Source organism: Myripristis murdjan, chromosome 16 (assembly GCF_902150065.1).
Source record: "Myripristis murdjan chromosome 16, fMyrMur1.1, whole genome shotgun sequence".
NCBI lineage: Eukaryota > Metazoa > Chordata > Actinopteri > Holocentriformes > Holocentridae > Myripristis > Myripristis murdjan.
Window position 1 is genome coordinate 9972215 of NC_043995.1, and position 22121 is coordinate 9994335.

General features: G+C 39.4%; 1 long non-coding RNA gene across 1 annotated transcript; it reads right to left on the minus strand.

Annotated features, from left to right (window-relative positions):
* Positions 1-637: 637 nt before the first annotated feature.
* LOC115374306 (uncharacterized) lies at positions 638-21828 on the minus strand. Its single transcript, XR_003929607.1, has 3 exons — positions 21632-21828; positions 12171-12176; positions 638-648 (listed from the first exon to the last, which is right to left on the minus strand). It is a non-coding gene; the product is annotated as an uncharacterized LOC115374306 (long non-coding RNA).
* Between the last annotated feature and the right edge of the window lie 293 nt (positions 21829-22121).

Sequence of the window (22121 nt, forward strand, 5' to 3'; positions counted from 1 at the left end):
AATCTCTACATTCCTCATCAAAAGTGCTTTTTACTGATAAATTTCACATAGACATGGTGAAGTGAAGGGAGTTAGAGGACATTTTTGTCTTCTTTTTTTTCATGTGTACATCCACGACAACCTAACAAAAGAGTACATACACACACTGAGTGCATTTATGCAGATTAAAAGTGTTTAATTTTTCTAATTAGCATCCAGGCCTACACAACAGATGGTTCATTTGAAGTAACAAAAATCTTTAAAAAGTTTACAAGACTAAAAAAAAAAAAAGGAGTTGTAAAACACATCAAATAGTTTGGTCTTGATAAATCCATCACTAAGTAATTTGTATTGGACATGGACTCATTACATGAATCAGTAATGCATGCAGTTAAAAATGTGTCTATTAAGGTTGGTAGGGGTGCTACTTGCAGTTTGTGCTATACTCAGTTAGCACACATCCTTTATTCTTTCATCTCATTCTGTCTCTCTCCGTCTCTCACAGTGACTCAGTGTGTGCTGCCCACACAGTGCATGAATCAGTTGATGATTTTTATTAATCACTTACCTCAGTGTTTCCTCTTCCTTTTGCCATTTTCTCTCTTTCATAGGGAAGCTGTTATGAAGTGTATGAGTCAGTCAGCACCATTTCATTAATCACTCAGTCCTCTGTTTGCCATTTCTCTTTGCCTCTTTGCAAACGATTCAGTGTGTCCCGCCAGTGACACGAGTCAATCAACACATACTTTGTAGTTCATGTTATTTTATTATTCTTTCATATCTCTGTCTCACTCTCTTTCACACAGCTTGACTAGCTTCCAGCTACCTGTCAGTCAGTCAGCAGAGAAATGTTTTCACTAATCCTATGTGTTATTTCTTTACTTTTTTTTTTTTAATATCGTTCTGTTGTAGCATTTATTCTCCTGTCTGTCTCCACTTACTCTGCAGCTCTCCTGACATTATCATCACCACACACACACACACACACACACACACACACACAAACATGCCCATTTTTTCCTCACCATAATTATTAATCTGTCAGATTCATGACACATAAAGGGCCACATTAGCCAATCAAATATCAAGGATTGTGGGGAGATGTCATGTGACTGCCCACAGTGGCCAATGGGCACCTGTGCTGGAATAATTGTGGTGATTACACTTCCTGGTGCATCTGTGGAGACCCTTTAACCTTTTGTGAGTGTGTGTGTGTGTGTGTGTGTGTGTGTACTTGTGTATGTATGTGGATCTGTGTGTGTGTGTGTGTGTGTGTGTGTGTCACAGTGAGCCTAGAAAGCATTTACAGAATTGCTTGTTTTACATGTGTGTGCATTATGCTGCAATCACAAAAATCAAAATAAAGTTATAGAATATGTGTCTAATCATGAATTGTCTATATAATGGCATAGAAAGAATATAAAACTACAAACAACAACAACAACAACAACAAAAAGTACAGATGGTGGTCAAAACCCATTTTATTTTTGCATGGATGTGACACAGATCAGATTTAAAAAAAAAAAAAAAAAAAAAAAACAGAAAATCAGATGTTTTTAATTGTGTTTTGGAACACATTTGCACATGGTCCATCGATGTGGTCCATCAATCAGCATCTGATATGCACCAATGCTTGTGATGAGTGTGATTCACACATTTTTACTTCCCACTCCACAGCATCTCTATTATTGTCACTTTGTAGAAAAAAAACAAAACAAAACTGTGGGATGCAACAGATATGGAAATTATCTTCATTAACAGATAAAGTTTCATTCACTGCAAATATTACTTAAAACTAATAATTGGACCGCAGTCACACCAGGTTCAGAGGTGTGGCGTGTCACAAAGATGACATCATTGGTATTTCATATGTAGGCCTAAATGCTGATCATTTCAGAGATCCATTCATTCTGAGTCACTTTTCAGACAGGGTTGAGTACAGTTAACACCATAAGTCAGATCAGAGCAAAACATCAGAGCTAATCATCAAGGACTGTAATGTGAGAGTAGCCTAAAAGGATATAGAAACATCACAGTATGTGTGAAAATACGGTTTTCATATGCAGTCCACCATAAGGCCACAGAACGACCACATGGTCAACCAACCTTTTCTTTTATAATGGAAAGAGTACAGGCTTTCAGTGTTTGAAGTGGCATCAAACTGAAACCATCATGCTTCTTTATATAGTGTGCCATTGTTATTTTCTAAGAATGTGGCATAATTGCGTAAGAGTGAAACATACTACCCAATAAATTCAGACTTAGACCAAAAAAAAAAAAAAAAAAAAAAAAAAAAAAAAATCAAAAGGAAGTTAGCAACTTTGTTTGAAACAAATGCTTCCTGAATTTCACAGATCATTATCTGTTCATCTGTCATGCAGACAGCAGGCATCTGTAAATCTGTCACCAGCCATCCTAGTGTGAATTCTATTTTAGGCATTGTGGAGAAAAAATCTTATGAGAATCACAGAAGCACTCTATTTTTAATATTATTTTATTTGCCATTCATATGATTTATTACCTTAAACTCATTGTACTCCAACTACACACTTCCTTGCTGCTGTAATGACCCAGTGTCCCCACTGGGATTGCAAAATATCTTACCGTATCTTGTATTGAAAAGCTATCAGCGTCATTCAAATTCAGCCCATTGGCTGATACATAAATAGCTTTTTTGTCAGAAGAGATGGCTTTGGGACATCAGTTTTGGAGCATTATGTAAGAAATGTCACACACTAACATAAGTGAACATTGTCAGTTTGTGTTGTGTATATTGTCTTTGCTACTATATGCTGTTCTTACTGTAATGCATTGTGCCAGGGTAAACAACACTACTCTAGATCTTGGGGTTGAGGAGAGAAGAGAATCAAACGAAGAGGGGAAGAGGTCAGGAGAAGTGAAAAGAAAAGGGGGAGTTGCAACAAGGCCAGGCAGGTTGTGAGCTCCCGGCGAGTGGTAGGCAAGTGTGAAGCTAGGCTGAGTAGACAGACGGAAAAGAGGAGCTCTCTGTGTGTGTGTGTGTGTGTGTGTGTGTGTGTGTGTGTGTGTGTGTGTGTGTGTGTGTGTGTGTGTGCGCACGCGCACGCGTGTGCATGCGTGCGTGTGTGAACATCAGAAGCACTTTTATGTGTATGACCATCAGCAGCATTAAGTACATCCATAAGTGCGCATGCAAAAATGTGTGTGTGTGTGTGTGTGTGTGTGTGTGTGTGTGTGTGTGTGTGTGTGCGTGCGAAGGAGAGAGAGAGAGCAAGTGAGAGAGAGAGAGAGAGAGAGAGCGACAGAGAGAGACGGAGTGGGTGTGTGAGAGAGCAACAGAAGCATTTTGATATTCCTATGTCTGTGTCTTCCGGCGCTAAATCGGTTGGGGGTTCAGACCAGACTCATGCTGGGTCCCTCCAAGCACTCACACTGCTGTTCAGCATTCATTCATTCCCTCACTCTCCTCCCCTCTCCCTTGCTGTCTTTTCCCACTATTTTTCTCTTGCCCTGTTCCTCTGCTGCCTCTCCTGTTTCTCTCCTCTCACCCCCTCTGCTCTCTTTTGCCACCTGTCTGGCTCTCTGTTTACCTCCCCTGCTCTTCCTCTCCTCTCCTCCTGCTCTCTCCCTCCCTGCTCTCCCTCACACTCCATCTCTGTGTTTTCACCACATCCTTTCTTTTCATGTGTGGATGGTGGATGCTCATGAATTTATGGATTTCTGCATGGGGGGCTCTGTTCCAAGGGAGACCAAAAATGATTTCACAGCCCGCTGTGTGGAATATGGGCTTGTGGGGGAGCAGGGTGGAAGCTCAAAGCACCAGACAACTGTTTTGTTCTGGTCCATTCTCCGCCACAAAGGGATTGGTCCACCTGAAAATAGAGCATAAAGTGGCCTTTCTTACAGCAGAGGTGTGAGCAAACTACCAACTGACTTGTTTCCTCTGGTGACTTTTCTGTAGAGCGCATGCATAATATGATGTAACATGCATGTGTGGTTAGTTGACTAATCTGTTGTTTATGGCTTCAGATAATGCAGATTGTTTGTCTTGTTTTCAGATCCAAATGAGAAATGCAAATGCACAAAACCTTTTTAGCATATTTTTTCTTTATGCAGAACAATCAGTCTGTAATGCCTCTGATCAGATTCTCTTTTCCAATTCTTTAGGGTTGCAAGATATCCAGGTTTACAAAATCCTCCTAGTGTTAACGCACTGTTAACATTCTAATGTTGTTGCTGGGCCATTCATCCCCCAAGCACCTCACTGAAGAAATATAGACCAGAGCAGAATTCCAACGCATTCCAATTATCTGAAAAGTTTTCATCATATTTCTCATGTTCATATTCACCTGGCTGACCAGAGCCACTATTCACAAAACATCTTAAGGCTAAAAGTGGCTCCTAACTCGCCAATTTAAGAGCAACTCTTACAAACAATTCATAGTTTTCACACATCGTCACATCCTTACAGGAATGCCCATCTGGAGGGCAAAACAAGGCTTTCTGCTGCAAGTTATTTTTACCAGGTTTGTTTAGCCAAAATGCCAGATAGTTGTTGTTCAATTGGTTACATTAACCAATGAGGAGACAAGCCTGGGTTGTGCTTCTATAGATCCCATCCATGAAAAAAAAAACCCTCAGAGGAGGAGATTGTGGATTTGTGCTCTTAAACCTGCCTTCATCCCTGGGGAGGGCAAAGAATGGCAACCATCGAAGTACACAAGTCTTTGCAGCAAACATGTCATCAAAGGTAAGCTCATGTAAACTCTATATTTTTAATTATTGTATTTTTAGTCATTATATCTCTAATTGCCCCTGAGTCTGAGTCCGAGTCGTTTGATTTTGAGTATCTGCCGATACTGAGTCCCGATCCGATACCTTGGCAGTGCAGTAAAAAAAAAAAAAAAGAAAGAAAGAACACATCCAAGTTGTCTCTTAAGGTTTTTTAATTATTATTATTGAAACAATGAACAGATCTATGCCCGAGTTGCTGCAGTGTACTCGGAGAATTGTGTTGGGTGCTTGTTTCTCAGGTGGCGAAATCATGTTCGTTGTGTTGAAGGCGCATTTTTCCTTCCCACCGCGCGAAATCTCCATCTTGCAAATGTTGCATGTTGCTGTAGCACTGCTTTCGCTTTCCACTTTAAAATATTTCCAAACAGCAGACATTTGAGACACTTGTCTTTTCAGTTTTTCGAAACCGCTTTCTAAGCCTAATACCTGTGACCAGCTCACGGCTCAGCTCACTGCCACTGACGCATGAAGGCACACCCACTCATAGAAATACACAGTGCTAGAAGCCTCGTTGCCTACTCCGTGACATTGAATATGTGGTATAGGGCTGACACGACTAGCTCTAGTCTGTATATTTCTATGCGGCCACTGTCCTCACATGTATAGTGTTTCCAACATGGACGTGACATTGCGCAACATTACATTAGTAGGTCTACATCAGTGATCTGGATCTTTTCCACCCAATTCCGAACCTTTGAAAATTACGTGATCGGGCCTGATTTCCAATCATAGTATCGGATCGGGGACATCCCTAGTCTTTATGGACTAACACAACCAACTATTTAGTTTAAAGTAAGGTTCATTTCAGTCCGAGGAGTTACCGGCAGTTTTTGGAAGGGAGAGAGGGTTTTGCCTGTCTGCAGGAATGGTATCACAAATGTTACTTACATTGCTCCTAACTCGTTGACATATTATCATAGGTGCCAAATCTGATGACCCATTGTCCCCTGACTGGGTTCGATCTGCCATCTCACACTACTAGTCACAAAGAAGAGGAAAAAGGAAAAAGACATGGGAAGGTATGAGCAGCACAGCAGAATGCAGAATAAGAGGTGGAGGGGAAAAAGAAGCAAGATGCAGTGGATGTCCTAGAGCAGTGTTCCCCAACCCAGTCCTCAAGGACCACCTGTCCTGCAGGTTTTCGTTTCAGCTCTGCTCTTTCACACCTGATCCATTTAAGGGCCTCATGCTGATTGGTTGAAGCAGATCTATCTGAACAGGGCGTGCAGGAAGATGGGTGGGCCTTAATTGGGTCAGGTGTGCAGGAGCAGAGCTGAAACCAAAACCTGCAGGACAGGCAGTCCTCGAGGACTGGGTTGGGGAACGCTGTCCTAGAGTCATCAGCGCCAGACACTGAACCAGTGCCACCTGCTGAGGATGAACAACAACCCATGCAAGGAAAAGACTGCAAGATTACACAGGGAATGTAAGGCTCTCAGGGAGGAAAACTAGAGACTGAAGGACATTATTAAATCAAGAACATTTGATGAACTGGCTTTAGAAAAAGATGATGAAAAAGTGAAGGCAATGACTGGAACCTTTCTCCTTTCCAGCAACTGCTGTTAACTCTTATGAGGCTCAAAATAAAACTTCTACTTTAATTGTTTGGTTGTATCTTCAAGATCTCAGTTCCAGCTGTCAGCAGAGAATTTAGAAACACCACTGAAATGTTGAGTGCAAAGTTTGTTCCAGCACTCATGCTATAGCCAAGTTTAGAACAGCTGCCAATGCCTTTGAGATTTAGGCAGGTCTTTCATAAATGTGCCCCGTATTATTGACTGCTTTAAAGTTTTCCTTGAGACGTCTACAGACAGAAATGAAATACAAAATACAATCCCCCCCATAACATGACAAATCTAATTGACATAACATCACAAGGAAGATTTCTTTAATATCCAAAGAATAGGGTGGCAGAAGATCAGACAAACATCTAACTGTAAGAAGTGGAGTTTTGGATCACCTCAACCCAAGTGATGTGATTCTGGCTGATAGAAGGTTTGATGTGGCAGATTTAGTTGGTCTGTACAATGCTGGGCTTAAGATCCCATCTTTTATTAAAAAAGCAAATCAGGTCCGTCAAATTGTAGTCCACACAAGGACTTGCATCGGTTAGAATCCATGTAGTCTGACCGACTGTAGATAGATAGATAGATAGATAGATAGATTGATCTGTATACAGTTCACAGTTTGTGGCCTGTTTTGAATAATTCATTCATTCATTTTCAAAGCCACTTATCGTAATTTATGGGATGTGTTGAATAAAACACTTAAAAGTTAGATTCAGAGTTAGTTGTTCAGTTGTTTTCGGTTATCCTTTTGTGTATTTCTTAAATACAGTCACTGTTGCCAACTTGAAATTTTTAAGTGAGTGGTGTCAACTTATATGAATGTATGTCTATGTCTTTTACAAGTTCCTGATTTACCCTCAGGTCTGTCTTCATTATGCAGGATGGGCACACCACAGCACCAGACCTTGCTTTCAGATGGCTTGGTGGTATCATGTGATCTTGCAAGAATAGTGGCTGTAGACACTTGAGCTACCAGCTCTGGAATGACACATTTCTGGACTATTGTGTGAACCTTTTCACACATGGTTTCAGAAATGTCAGTATCAGGCAGAATTGTGTGGGTTTCCCCTTTGCCCTGTTTCCCTGGTCCCCAGACAGTAAAGTTGCACTAGGTTGCTGGTGTCAGATGAATTTGTGTCTCCACCCAACAGAAGTATTGATGGTCCCTCTTCAATGAGAGTTTACCCTCTACCTCTTGGTGATAAAATGTGCTATCCTGTCTAATTTTCTCCATTAAAGTGCTATTCTGAGGGCTGCCGACTGCCTTTACTTCCCACACACCAATCTCATGGCAGTCACATGTTAATATGCCATCTGGGGATGCTCCTAACCATGGGTGTTGAGGGTTGATGACCAGCCCTCTCTTCCTGTCAGTGAGGTTCTTGTGGTGGCTTTCCATCATCTTGGTGTACTCTTCACCTATCTTTCCCTCATGTTCAGTGACCTATCTAAAATAGAAAAAAAATGTTATACACCTTAAGTACCAAATGATAGTAATAAATGCTAACCTCAACAATGTACACGGTTCATTTCACAGTAACATGACTACTGTGACGCATCATTTCAAATGGCATCCTTATTAGCATACATGTTATGTAGCTTGTTCTTTGTATTTTGCCGTCAAGGTGATAAGATAAGTGGATGTAAACCACAAAAGTGATGGGGAGAGAAGTCACTTGGATAATAATGTGTTTGGAGTTGCTCTCAAAAAATATTGTGTGCAAGTGGTCTGCATATTGATGTAAGGCTTTGTGCTTTTGTATAAGCCTATAACACTTTAAAAGGAATACTTAAAGGCTGTATGAGAAACTTTTTCACACATTGCCGTGGTTTCCCTCCCCATCACTTTTGTGGTTGCTTATGGCCTATTTGGAAATCCCTCTTTGTGTGCTGCTTTCATCCAGTGAAGTGGATGTGAATACCTAAACATAAACATCCCATCTGTTCAGAGGGCAGTGTGTAAGATTCTGGAGGATCTGAACCCATATCCTCAACAGACGTCTCTGAGGAAAGCTCAGAAAGCTCTGCAGTGGCAAGATGCCAGGGGTGGACGTGATCCATCCTGAAGCACTGAAAGCTTAGGATTTGGGTGTCATGGCTGATGATTCTGTTCAAAATTGTGTGGATTTCAGGAAGACAAGGGCGGTTGTCCCCATTTTTATTAAGGGGCAGATGTATCCCAAATGTCAAGAGAACACACATTTCCCCCTCACTGGGGATGCCTCTGGAGGAACAATGTATATTTGCTCCTCCCTATAGAATAGTGGACCAGCTTCTTTCCCTCTCACAGGTATCTGAGGAGTGAATCTGGTTTTCAGTATGTTTTGTGAGCTTAGAAAAATATCTTCAGTTGCTCCTGAGGTATTCTGTGAAGTTTTTATGGGGAGCAGAGGTCCAGGGCTGGGAGTCATTATGTCTTTAAATATTTGCAATAAGAGTATGGAGGGTGTCTCTTCTCTTTGCAGATGATGTCATCCTGGTCAGGAGAGTCAGCACCTCCAAATTTGTGGTCATGACTGAGAAAATTGTGTCCTGTCCCATTCAGATGAGGACTGAGTGGCTGCCACACTTGGTACAAATCTGTTGTCTTATTCATAAGTCAAGGCAATGGGGCTTATGATATTCCTGAGCCACAAAGCTCTCCAGTTATGGGCCTGTCTTTGCTCTGACCCTCACTTCCAGTCACAACCTTTGTGGTTGTGACTGGAAAGTGGTCATAAAAATTAGATCACAGATACAAGCGTCTGAAATGAAGTTTCTCCACATGGTGGCTGAACTAACAGTCCATGACAAGGTGAGGGTCCTATCAGTCTTAGAGGACCTCAGCGACTGCTCCTTCACAGAGGGGTCAGTTGAGATGGACATGTGGAATGATGCCCCCTGGGCACCTGATTTTGTGAGCATAAAAGGCACCAATGACTAGAAACCCTCAGGGCAGACCAAGGACATGCTGGACAGCTAACCTAGGATCTCCTCATGAGGCCCCAGGAGGAGCTAGAGGAAGCTGGTGAGACTGTTGGGGCTGCTTTGCTAACCCATGTTGTCACCAAGATCCTGAGCTACAAAAGCAGAAAGCAAATGGATGGATGGATGGATGAGTTGTTATCAGCTGAAAGCTTTAAGCTTTAAGTCTTGCCCTTCATATAACATTGTGATGTTGCTGAAACTCATGACCTAGTTCCAACAATTTTCTTCACTTTAAATAATACCGGTGAAATCATCCATTGAAATAAGGTTATTGTAGGAAAACGTGTGACTTATGACATCAAACGTTTAACTATGATGAGTAAAGATTTTAGCATTGTTCTCCATTGAGACTTCATACAACTGTCTGTCATGAGCAAAGCAAATAAACATGAATGGCAAAGGGCAAAAAATGTTTTAGTCAAGTCCTGTTAGAAAAATTGTATAAAGGTTATAAACATTAGTTATAAACATGATAAACAAAATGTTGCCATTCACTGACATACATATAAGTATGCATAACAAGTATTGTCCATTGAAAATGTCAAAATACTCCAAAAATCTATCGTATTTTTTTTTTTTTTTCCCTGCTTCAGGCCTAGCATAGAGCTGTATTGATTAGGGCACCTGTATTACTGTGGTGCAGCGGAAATATTACACCAGGGGGTAATGCTTTCCACCTCACAGCTGTATTTATCAGCCCATGCCCACAATATCACAGTCTTGCTTTGAGTATGATGCAGATGCCATGGGGAGAAAGGTGCCCTTTAGCACTGCAGAAGAAAACTGCCATAGCAAATTTCTTTTGTTGTTTACCATTCAAGTTAAGTGTGTAACTAATAACAGTTTATTTGAACAGTCCAATGCTGACATTCAACTATCAAATGACAGCCACTCATCAATTTGGTGCATCTTCACAATCTGTATAACCCCAGTCCTTCCGTAAGCCTATTTTAAACCTCAACCCAACCATATCCCAATATCTGATATTAACCCCAACTCTAAGATTAACTGTTTTCCAGACACTGAATACATATTAATGTTGGACTATTCAACTAAAATGCAGCCATATTACATTGTACATAAACATCAATATAACTTTATTCATCATTTATTTATTTGTTTATTTCTCTCTTTCTTTTGGTGGGAACAGCACACTAGCACCCCTAATGGATGATTGCATGATTGCTTGAATTTACAAAGGAGTTTAACTCAAAGAAAACGGCATTAATTATGAAATTATTATTCCCCTCTCATAGAGTCTAGACTGGTCATGGTGAGAGGACTGTAGAGACGGAGTTCTTCCTGCAGGTGACTGATGGCATAGCAACCTTGAAATGAGAATCTCCCTCTTGAAACACTGGATAGCCTCAACACAGGAAGAGGTGGAGTGGAGGTAAGGTGTATAAAATTGAGAGCAGGGAGAAATCCCCTATCTAAATTTGTGTGTGCAAAAAGTGTCCTCTTGATTGAACTTTTGTTATACCTTGAATTTTCCAGTTTTTCTAGTAGAGTTGTTTATGTCAGCAAATAACAGTGAACCTGTCTGCTAGCAGGTGAATAATATCTTGTAATGAATTTGGATTAAGGATTGAATTTCCTGGTATATCTTAAACAGAACTCATCTAAACATTTCTGCTGCATGATTCAGCCTATAATCAACTAAAAAAAAAGTTGACCACCCTAAGGTTCAGCATCCCGTTTCCATAGTAATGAATGCAAATGGAAAATAAAGGAAATAAATGTCCTTTTAATAGGCATGCAGTCACTCCACTTAGAACTGATGGGCTTGCTATTGCAGTTTTTGAACCCTGCTCCTGTTATATCCAGTGTGTGTGTGTATTTAGGTTTATATAGATTATTCCAGATTGAAAATAATGGAATATAAAGGGAAATGAAATGTTTGTCCTGCACAGTATATTAATGTTATTAATGAATGTTATACATGGAGGCCACTTTTTTTTCCAATGGATGTTTTTGGTGTTGGCCACAGATTATGGCATGGACATTTTCACAGGAGGTAAAAAAAAAAAAATAATTGAAACAAATTGAGTTCATGTTTTCCTCCAGCAATTTAATGAATAGAGAAGCAGGATGGAAACAGCCTGCAGCCAAGATTCTTATAATTTTATTCATGTAGTGGTATAAAGGTAGCCACACGCTTGTATTCTGGAGACAATTATGGCAATCCCTATTATGTTTTTTTTTTTTCTCTCTCTCTCTCAGTTGTTGCTATAACCATGATGTATTATGTGATTGTCCCTCCAAATCAAATGACATTAACAGCATGGAAGAACAAGTAATTTGATTTGTTCAATTCTGTGAGCAACAATGTGAGAGAGAGGGAGAGAGAGGGAGAGAGAGAGAGAGAGAGAGAGAGAGAGAGAGAGAGAGGGAGGGAGAGAGAGGGAGGGAGAGAGAGGGAGAATAAACAATGGCACATAGAAGAAGGTTGAAAATAAGAATAGGAGTACAAAAGATTAGAGAGATCAAGAACACTTCAAGTTACTTACACTGCATTCATTCAATATTGTCACAAAAACACAAGAAAGACAGCCATGGTTTGCAAGAAACTTATGGAGACTGTAATACAAGATAATAGCCTTGTAACACAAACATGCATTGTGATAGAGTAAAAGTACACCAAAAAAGTAGCAGACCTAGCACCTAAAGGAGTAGCCAAACAGTCTAAAGGCTTAGACAGTAAAATAACTGTAAAATAAAAATGAACATACAATGTAGAGGAGTCTTGATTATAACAAAGATCTATTGAAGTAGACCTAGGATCTAAAGGCAGCACACAGAATAGAAAGGATTAGACAGAATCTCAAAAAACGACTTTTTTCATTGATTTTGCATAGTGTGAAGTACACAGTATGCAATAACTCTACACTGTACAACACATGCAGTATTTCTTCTAAATGACACCATTTAGAAGTGTAAGCTGACATCAAGGTGATTTCACCACATAGCCTTGTACAGTCATTGTGTTCCAGACGAATGCTTTCATTGCTCATATCCCATGAGCAGACAAAAGTAGATGTTAGCACAATATATCAGCAGTACACAGTGTGCTCTCTCTATCAAAACATGCATAAAATGTGTATCTTCTATGGGTTCATTTTTGCATTTTGTTATGCACAAGCAGTTGCGTTAGTGTGTCTTTGTGCATGTGTGTGTTTAGCCTCTACCCTCAGTTATGTCCACTTCATTGTGAAGGTCAGCTGAAAGCAGAAAGGAACAAATACACAGACACAGATTAATGACCAGAGGATAAGCATCATGGACATAGCAAGTTGACTGATGTCTGCAGAGAAACACACACACACACACACACACACACACACACACACTCATAAGCGCACATTCTTGTTTGTTCTTGGCTTGGACTTGCTTATTACATCCTGGGTATATTTCCCTGGTCTTGTGTCAAGTCTTGTTTTCACATGCAGTGTTTGTAGTCGCCTCGCAGGATCCATTGTCTTGTCTCCTCATATCCACTTGCAGCAGGCTTGTGTAATAGAAACACCGTGGAACTGAAAACATGCCAAGAACATGAAGCCACAAAATACATCACACAGGCACGATTCCCATCTTCCAAGTCCTTTTAGTGGTACACATCCCTTGTCCTGTCTGTTGGACTTGGGCAGCATTGTATAATAAAGCCATTATTGTTGAGCTGACATATAGCCCCACGCTGGCGCCATGAATCCTCTGTGCCAACGGAATAGTGAGGATGTCAATTTGCGCATCAGACTTGGACAAATTTTGGACAAAACGCAAACTCAGCATTAATGGGACAGAACTGGAGAGATGGGGTTAAAGGTTAAGGGTGTGTTGGGAGAAAATATATACTCATTTGGTGTTGTACACACACGTGCACAGAGAAAAGTACAGAGACAGTTGAGATCGTCGTTACCCTGTCTGCTTATGATATGAGACTTGGGGCTTGTTTTTGCTAGAGAGACGCTTAAAAATATATGAATGAATGCGGGTTGCATTCATAGCTATTCTTGCTTTTTTGTGCTGGTTTGTGTATAGCTGATTAATAATACACAGAAGCACCACAGCTGAAATAGAAATATCTGTCAAAGACCTGCACTTGCTGTCCAATGCCCTTCAAAACTTTTAAAAGCAATGTCCTGCACATTGTATGAGTGACAACTTGAATAGAAGCAGCAAGACACACCAGTGGTAAAGATACAGGAACAAATAGCACAAAGACAGAGAAAAAGAGGGAACTCTGAAAAAAAAATCCTAATCAATAATCAGTTTCTCACAATAGATAAACAAGTCATTTCTTTCAGTACAGGTATAATGTGTCAAATTTTTATGATAAGGATATTTGTGGGATGCTTGCAATTTTGGACAAGAAAGTAGACGAAACATAAATTTGATGAAACACACATTTCCATGCAAAGATATCACAGGTGATTTTTAATCGGCGCCAGTGATGGGGAAAAAAGAGAGGAGAGTAATTAGGTTGCTTGTGCTGCAAAACACTGTTTGATTAATGTCGTCGTGGTTTATCATCTGGTTTCATATTAATTGTTGTTTTTAAGTAGAAAAATAATGAGTGCTTATTTAGCGATTTAAAACAAGACCCAAGTCGCTTGTTTTGCACGTATTTGACAGCCAAGGTTGTTTCTTTCACATCTGGCAACTCTTGTGTAGATACTCCATATTATTTTGCGTATTTCTCCAAGATTATAATGAGTAAAGGTGCACCATGCAACTAAGGGTCAATTTAAGGACCATTTAGACTCAGCTGACATATAAATGTGGAATAAACATGGAATTTATGAATGAGTAAGGCCAAAAATGAGAACTATGTAGATTCAGCCATCAAATTTTATGCTTATTCTGTTTTTAACAGTTGAATGTAAAAAAAACGTTGCTATAATGCATTTATATATATATATATATATATATATATATATATATTGCACCTTTAAAATCCCTTCTGTTCAAAGGGTAGGCAAAGACATTACAGTTGCCCATATTCTATTTTTTAGTATCTTTGTATCTGCCCTCTTTCCCCATGCTGTGTCTCCTGTTTTCCCTCTCTCTCTCTGACTTTACCTCTGTCGCCTGTCTCTCCCATGAGTAGATGCAGTCACACATGTCATGTCAGAGTTACCATACAGGGCCACTAAAGGTGGGTCAACTGTGTGTTGCCATCACCTAACAAATCATAACTCCCTGTTCTCTCTCACCCGGCACTCTTTCTTGCTCTCTCTCTCTCATTCGATTGTCCTTTGCCCTCAATATCTTCCTTTGTCTCTTTCGCTTTCTTCTTCCTGATCTTGCCATCTCTCTCTCGCTTTCCTCTTCCCCTCATGCCTATTATTTCCTCTGTGGCCATGCAGGGCTCCAAGGTCTTCCCATCGGATATCTGTGATTTTCCATTTTCATAGTTTTGACTCAGAGTTACCGCTAACAAATTGACCATAACCTTGATGCTGTGCAGGCCACATGCATATTGCAGATTGACCATAACAATGCTTCCAGTAACCTCCTCCAGTCTAAGAGCAGCTTGCTTAAAACACTCTACAAGATTAAGGCATGTTGATTGTGTTTGGAGGGGAAGGTTATTTTGTCAAAGCTTTCTCATTCGATCGTCAGCCACGCTGAGAGGAGAGAGATGACGGGAAGACAGTGTCACAGCCTATTGCATCAGAACATGATGCAGAACAGCAGAGAGGCAATGTTTTCTCCTCAGCCTCAAGTTGAGTTACAAAATTTGCAGCTACAAATCCTCTCTCTGTGTGTGTGTGTGTGTGTGTGTGTGTGTGTGTGTGTGTGTGTGTAAATCCATCCTTTTGACTTGCTATGAGGCTATAAAACTTGAATGCGGGGCCTGAGATTATTATAGTCATGAGTGAATATTAGATTGATCTGTAGTTTTTATCTTTTCCCATCTCCGGCTCATCAAGATTAGTTTGGCTGTTCCACAATGTGAATCTCTCACCTGGATTTGGAGTTAATACTCATACAGTGTGAATACTAATTTGAAGGGCATTAAAGCTGCATGACTTAAAATGCCTGCATTGTCATGTATATAATCCAACAATACAGAACATTAGCAAATCTTTGAATATCTTAAATAATATGTTAGAACAGAATACCATTTTGTGGAACATATAAGCTCTCCTTTCAGTAAAACAGAATCCCCTTTTTCCATTATAGTGATGAATTTTCATTTTCAAAAAGTCCATTATGTCTATAGTCCATGCATGTTGAACAAAGTCTACTTTCTTCATTCTGATGCAGTGATTCACATATTCAAACATTCAAAAGCGGTCTATACCGCTAGTCAATTGCTCAGCCGTTCCATTATATAAAAGACAGTCAAAAAGCAAGTGAGAAAGAGGAAGGATCAGTTCCAGCTGAATAAATTCCTCCCAGATATACTTTTCTTATATAACATTTCACTCTAGTTTGATAGACACAAATCCCTGTAAAGGATAAATTACCCATATACACCCTCAGGAGTCAGAAAAAGTTTCCTCTCTTAACATAATCCCATATTTCCATCCCTCACACACAGCATAAAGTTTTTTTTTTTTTTTTTTTTTTTTATATATATATATATATATATATTCTTTGTGGAAAATGAAAGAGCACAAAGGCCAAAGACCTTATAAAAGTTGTTTTAACATATTTCTTTCGTATTTGTAGAACATTTTCTCTCCGAAGTTTAACTTTTGAAGAACTGAAAATAAAATGTTGTTTCTTCAGTATTAGCATCTATGCACCAGTATATTTTCTGAGATGGTTTGAATATTTAGTCACTATTTGTACACTCTAATGTTATTATTCAACTGAGCATCAACAGCTGAGATTCACCACAGAGTCAGTGTAAATATGAAATGATAAAAAGGTGATACTACTTGATACAAAGTTGATACTAAGTTGTTACTAACTTGATACTAAGCTGACATAAAGTTGACACTAAGTTCTAAAGCAGCTTTGGACAACAAATATTGTCAAAATAATGTTCATTTTTAAATCAATACAGACTGCTTTACTGCTTTAACCACATTACACTTTACATTTTGTTATGTAAAGTATCTTATTTCTTATATTATGCTTATTTAAACACATTTACTGGCTTTGGGAGTGTTTGATTCAATATACTCTGTTATTTTTTGTGCATTTGCTGAAAGAATTCAGTTTGCACTTGTTGATAAAGTTACTAAAGTGCCAACAGAGTGACACTGGAACACAGAAACGGACAGGATTCTGTATCTATTATCTGCACAGCAACACCAGCAACAACTGGCTTTACACTCCTTCATCTGAATAAACACCCCCGCCTGTGTGTTCTCCTCCTCCTACCTGTGCCCTGTGCATGCTGCACCTGGCACCAAAATACACAGACAGGTAAAACAAATTCAGTAAACGGTATATGAGTGCAACTTTTGTTGGCCGTTATAATCAGTAAGCCAAGCAACTCACAAAAGCTTCAGTATAATATTCCCATTATCATTTTGGGAGGTTTAGCCTACCTTCACCTCTTGCCGCTCATGTTTATATGTTATATGAGAGCAAAGTATGCAACAGAAAAAAGTTTTCTGATACTTGTCAGAGTATCAGAGAACTTGATTTTTCAGTGACGGAATAAAAAATGAGCCATGTCTCTCCTGCTGTTTTGACCAAGAACTTAAACATTGAGTTCATACACGAAATTTGCAGCAAGATTATATTTTGCAAGCTGCTAATTTACATTCAGTTAATGTTTGCTGAAATCCAAGCTGCTGTTTTTCCACTGCTTTGCTAAGACTTTGATGCCCTGTAGAATGCCTTCCCTGTTTAGCTGTGATTTGTCAGTGCAGAAGCTGACCCTTCCTCCTAAACAACCAAAATAGGGAGGATTTTTTTTTTTTTTTTTTTTTAATTTTTGTTTTAGTGAGCATCCTGTTTAGTTAAGCGAGATCCTTGTGTATTTGTAAAGTGAGGTAATTTTATCAGATCAAATATACAAAGAAATTTAGTGAAAAGTCTGCTTTATTCTGCTTTAACTGTAACTTTACAGATGAGCTTGATTTCTCCATTTTTAAAAAAGAAGAAAAAACAAAAACAAAAACGGATGCTATCAATTCATTTGAGCTTCAGCATGCCTACATTAAGTAATGAATTCAAACCTCAGGTGTCATTTTGTTTTATCAGCACTATTGTATCACCAATACATTTTGGGACGCCTTAATCCCTTTGTCATCCACATTTTTTAGTTACTGTGAAATAATGCATGGAGAAACACGGCAATGTTTTGATGCAACCAGAAACCGTGTGATTTTTTATTTAGCATTGCATGCTGTAGATGTGATCAAGGCTGTGGTAATCTCAGCAGTGATGTTTATGCTTATATCCAAAACAGGTATACACACAAAATGTGGGCATTCAAGATAGGAACCTTGTGATCTGGGCTGTTTCACACAGTACAGACATGATTTCCGATTCATACCTTAGGTTTTGTGTATTAAAAAAAAGGTTCAAATACAGTATCTTGGATGTAGAGTTAGATCAATTTAACAAGGTTATTCACAGTTCTGTCAATAGTGTGCCTGGCTTTCAATATGCAAGATAAACCCTACTGTGAGGGATCCAAAAATCTAATATACTGGTAAAATGTGGAAACATGCCCATACCACTGCACAGAGGCACAAGCACACATACACTCAAAACACACACACTTTCTCTTGCAGGCTTTCTTGCACACGCACACGCACGCACGCACGCACACACACACACACACATACACACACACACACACACACACACACACACACACACACACACACACACACACACACACACACACCAGTCTGAGGAGGATTTGAGGATTTGCTTGACGCACCTCATCATGACCTTATTGGTAAATAGGCCTTTCCAGGACCCTGAGCAAACTCAATAAAACTAGCCTCCAACTCCAAACCCACCCCACTCTGTTGGGTCCCTAGAGCAAGGGAGAGAGGGAGGGAGAGAGAGAGAGAGAGGGAGAGAGAGAGAGAGGGAGAAACAGAGACTAAGAGATAAATGGAGAGGCAGATGGGGGGAGAACAAGATACTGAGATCGAGAAAGACAGTGAGGGAGAGAATGAGACAGAGGGAGAGAGAGCGAGAGAGAGATCAAAGACAAACACTGCAACAGTCAAGACAGGGGGAGAAACATTGAACGAGGGAGAGGGAACCCGGTGGTGGAAAAATAATTCAGTGCTGCGGGGAGAAGTTGTGTTCCGTTTCTGCTCTTGGCCTCACCAGCTGTAATGAGCCTCAGATTACAACTAGCCCCCGACCCTGACATGTGCAAAAGGCATTACTGCACTGCCTGGCAAAGCTGGAGACTGCTCTCACAGAATCAGCTCATCATTAAAACATATTGCCCTCAGCCAGAATAATTGAGGGTAGGAACATGTAGTTCCTGATTGGTGTTTTTTAGAAAAAGATGGAAAGAGAGCGAGTGAGATGGGAATGCTATCAAAATGGTACATTTGGCTATTGACACTTTGTTGCAATGTTGTTTGCAATTTACAGTTGTTCTCTTTTTTTGCATGAAAATGGAAACATTGTTACTGTATACACAGTGAGGTTCAATGGAAGATAGAGGAGAGAATAAAATATTGAAACCAGTGTGTTACAGTGAGGCTATGTAAATGATACATTATCAGATTTTGGCAATTTGTCAGAGCACTGGGTACGATTATTTAAAATTTCAAATGGTAGGCTTATGCAGTCTTTAGTATCTGTCTTTTTTTTTTCAAGAGGAGGAGAGGAAAAATATCACACATAGGACACACTAGTAATCAAAACAGTACATTTACCATTTGATACCTATAGGCTTTTTAATGCAAATGTATTATGAGTACAGCGTATTGTACTTGGAAGTGCATAAAAATGCAATGAAGAATAAAACGTACAATTATAATGGTTTCTTATGGACAAGTCATAATGCTGGCCTCTCAAATCTTCAATGCCCATGCACTTTAAAGGGAGAAATCATTTTAAGGATGTTTTCACTCGTATAATATGTAATCAGTTGCTTGTTCAAATGTGCACATGATCATAACACAGCACTGAGGGTTCGTAAGTGTTGTTGGTCGCTACCAACCAATCCACTGCTACTGTGATGGCTGCCAAGATTTCAAAGCTCTGAAAATAGCCAATATGGTGTGGCCACATTATTTAGTTTTTGTCTACAGCCCTGCTTCTACTTTAGAAAGAAGAGCTATTTAATACTAAAATACAATTGACTAATGTTAAATAATTATTCAGTTATTCATTCATGATGAGCTAAACTCAGAACTGTAACTGAATTATGCATTGTAAATACAGTATTTCATGTTTTCTGAACACAAGCGTAGCTGAATTAATAATTTAGCCACATTTCTGTTTAAACATAATTAAGCTGATATATAAACGATCAAGTTAAAATGAGTACTGTTCTGGGCATGCTTTGTTATATGTTTGCAAATAGTTTAGCAGCAAAAGAGAATATCTTAAACATCATATAACTGCAACATTCACATTTGAACTGGCTAATAGATCAGGACACATGGAATGTATTCATGTCTGAATTAGTTAAGTGTTACTTCAGCATTACTTCATGCTTCACCTTACGTGAGTTTAGAAAACCTTACTGCACTGAACATAAAGAAGATATTCACTGACAGATGTTTGATGATTTTTTTTTTCTTTTTTTTCTATTTTTTTTTCTGTAGATCCCTGGAGGGAGGCTTCCCAACCTAAAAAGACTGAGGGGCCTCTCAAGTAAAACCTCTCCCATAAGTCACTGTCAGAAAAAAATGAGTGGCCTGGGCCCCCCAATTTGCCCCCTGCATTTCCATACCTATGCACACACTCATACACACACACATAAGCACACACACTGACTGTATGTGTATGCACAAAAGTGTTGTGATGCACACTAATGGAAATATGTTGATGAAGAGTACATACTCACTCACACAGAAACACACTCTGCAGGTACTGTATATGCACACACACACACACACAGGAACAAAAACACTAAGAGCTACAGTACACACTTGGATGCAAATAGATCCATGTCCACACACACACAGACAAATTTTGATCTAGGGGTGTGTGATATTGACAAAAAATTATATATTGATATTTTTGTGGATATTGCCCATAACAACAATTTCACAATATTTTGCATCCCACAAAAATGTAAAAAAGAAAAAAAGAAAAAAAAAACTTAAAAATGTGTTGTATTGTACTAGCTCTCTCTTGTTAGCAGAATGACAAACTTTGCTGAGTGTGTTTTTGTTTTGCTGTTACCTTAGTTGGTCGGTCATGGTCGGCCGTGACTCCTGAAGCTTTTCATATGCTCTATACTCTAGGTGGTGGTTAATTCACAGATGGTGAAACAAGTTAGTTTGCTTTAACAGCAGCCGCTTTCCAACATAGTCTGCAGATTGGCGTCTTTTGAGCAACATCTGTTTTTTTTTTTTTTTTTTTTTTCCAAAGCCAAGCCACCTCCATGTGAGTGAGGATGATCCGCATTTAGCAATGAAATCTAACAACGTTGATTCCGAGGCTGGTGGTGTTTGTTGCAGTGTTCACGCACTGCATGTGTTCTCAATGCACATGCGCAGTCGTTTGGCCTATCTGGCTTGATCACATGCAGTGAATGTGTGTGGACTCTCAAGGCATGTTTTGATGGAGTGCCGTACTCAAGTCTGTCATTTTGTGCATTGTTAAAACAACAACTAAGACATTATCATAGACAATATATATTTCATACCCCTGTGTTGATCACACCAACTCCAAAGCAAATCTTATTGATGTCCTATGAGTGTGTGTGTGTGTGTGTGCGTGTGTGTGTGTGTGTGTGTGTGTGTGTGTGTGTGTGTGTGAGAGAGTGTGAGAATGAGAGTATGAGAGAGAATGAGACGTACCAGCATGCGTTAGAAGTTAAAAGTGAATTTAGGAAAAGAGAAATAAAGCCTTAAAGGTATTGGAAATGAAAGTATGGTCTTTAAAGTACTTTAAAGTTCCCTAAACAAGACCTTGAACAGACCTTGGATCTGAGGCTCATCTGAGTGTGGGAACTGGCAAGAGAGTGCACAAGAGAGGCTCTTTCTAGTATTTGTGTATTTTGTATTTTGTGTGTGTGTGTGTGTGTGTGTGTGTGTGTGAGAGAGAGAGAGGAGAGAGAGAGAGAGAGAGACAGCATCATCACCCCTTTTCTTTCAAGTGACTGAAATCAGCTAACACATGTTTGTTGGCTAATTCTGAACCATATAGGGCTTTTTAATGTAATCTACAAAATTTACATGAAAATGTCATTTTAAAATAATCGTATCAAAGTAGCATCTAACCCAGGGGTGGGCAATTATTTTTCCCAAGGGGCCACATGAGAAACAGAAAATATTGTGGAGGGCCGGGCCAATAACCTGAACTCAATTCTGCATAACATCAATTTTATTTCTTTTTGACAAGCTGTGTCTGGTAAGAGTAAATGTTATGATTATTAAGCAATGAAAAAGTGAGATTTCCTTACAAGAAATGTCATTTATTCAATCACATTTTCATAATAATATCAATTTTATAATAATATAATATATTATACATAATATAAAATATAAGCAATGAAGTTTTAGTCCACGCATTAGGTAAAATTAGAAAATACTGTAACAACTGTTATGTTCAAGTTAAATGCTGTACAGTCATCAAATCAGCTGTTTGCCCGGTGTTTGTCAGGCAGTCTTGTAGACATTTGACGGCCCAAGACGTTGACCGGGCCGTACCGGCTTCATTTCCTGACCTCTCCAGCTGATCCAGCTCTTCACTCGTCACTCTCGCGTATCT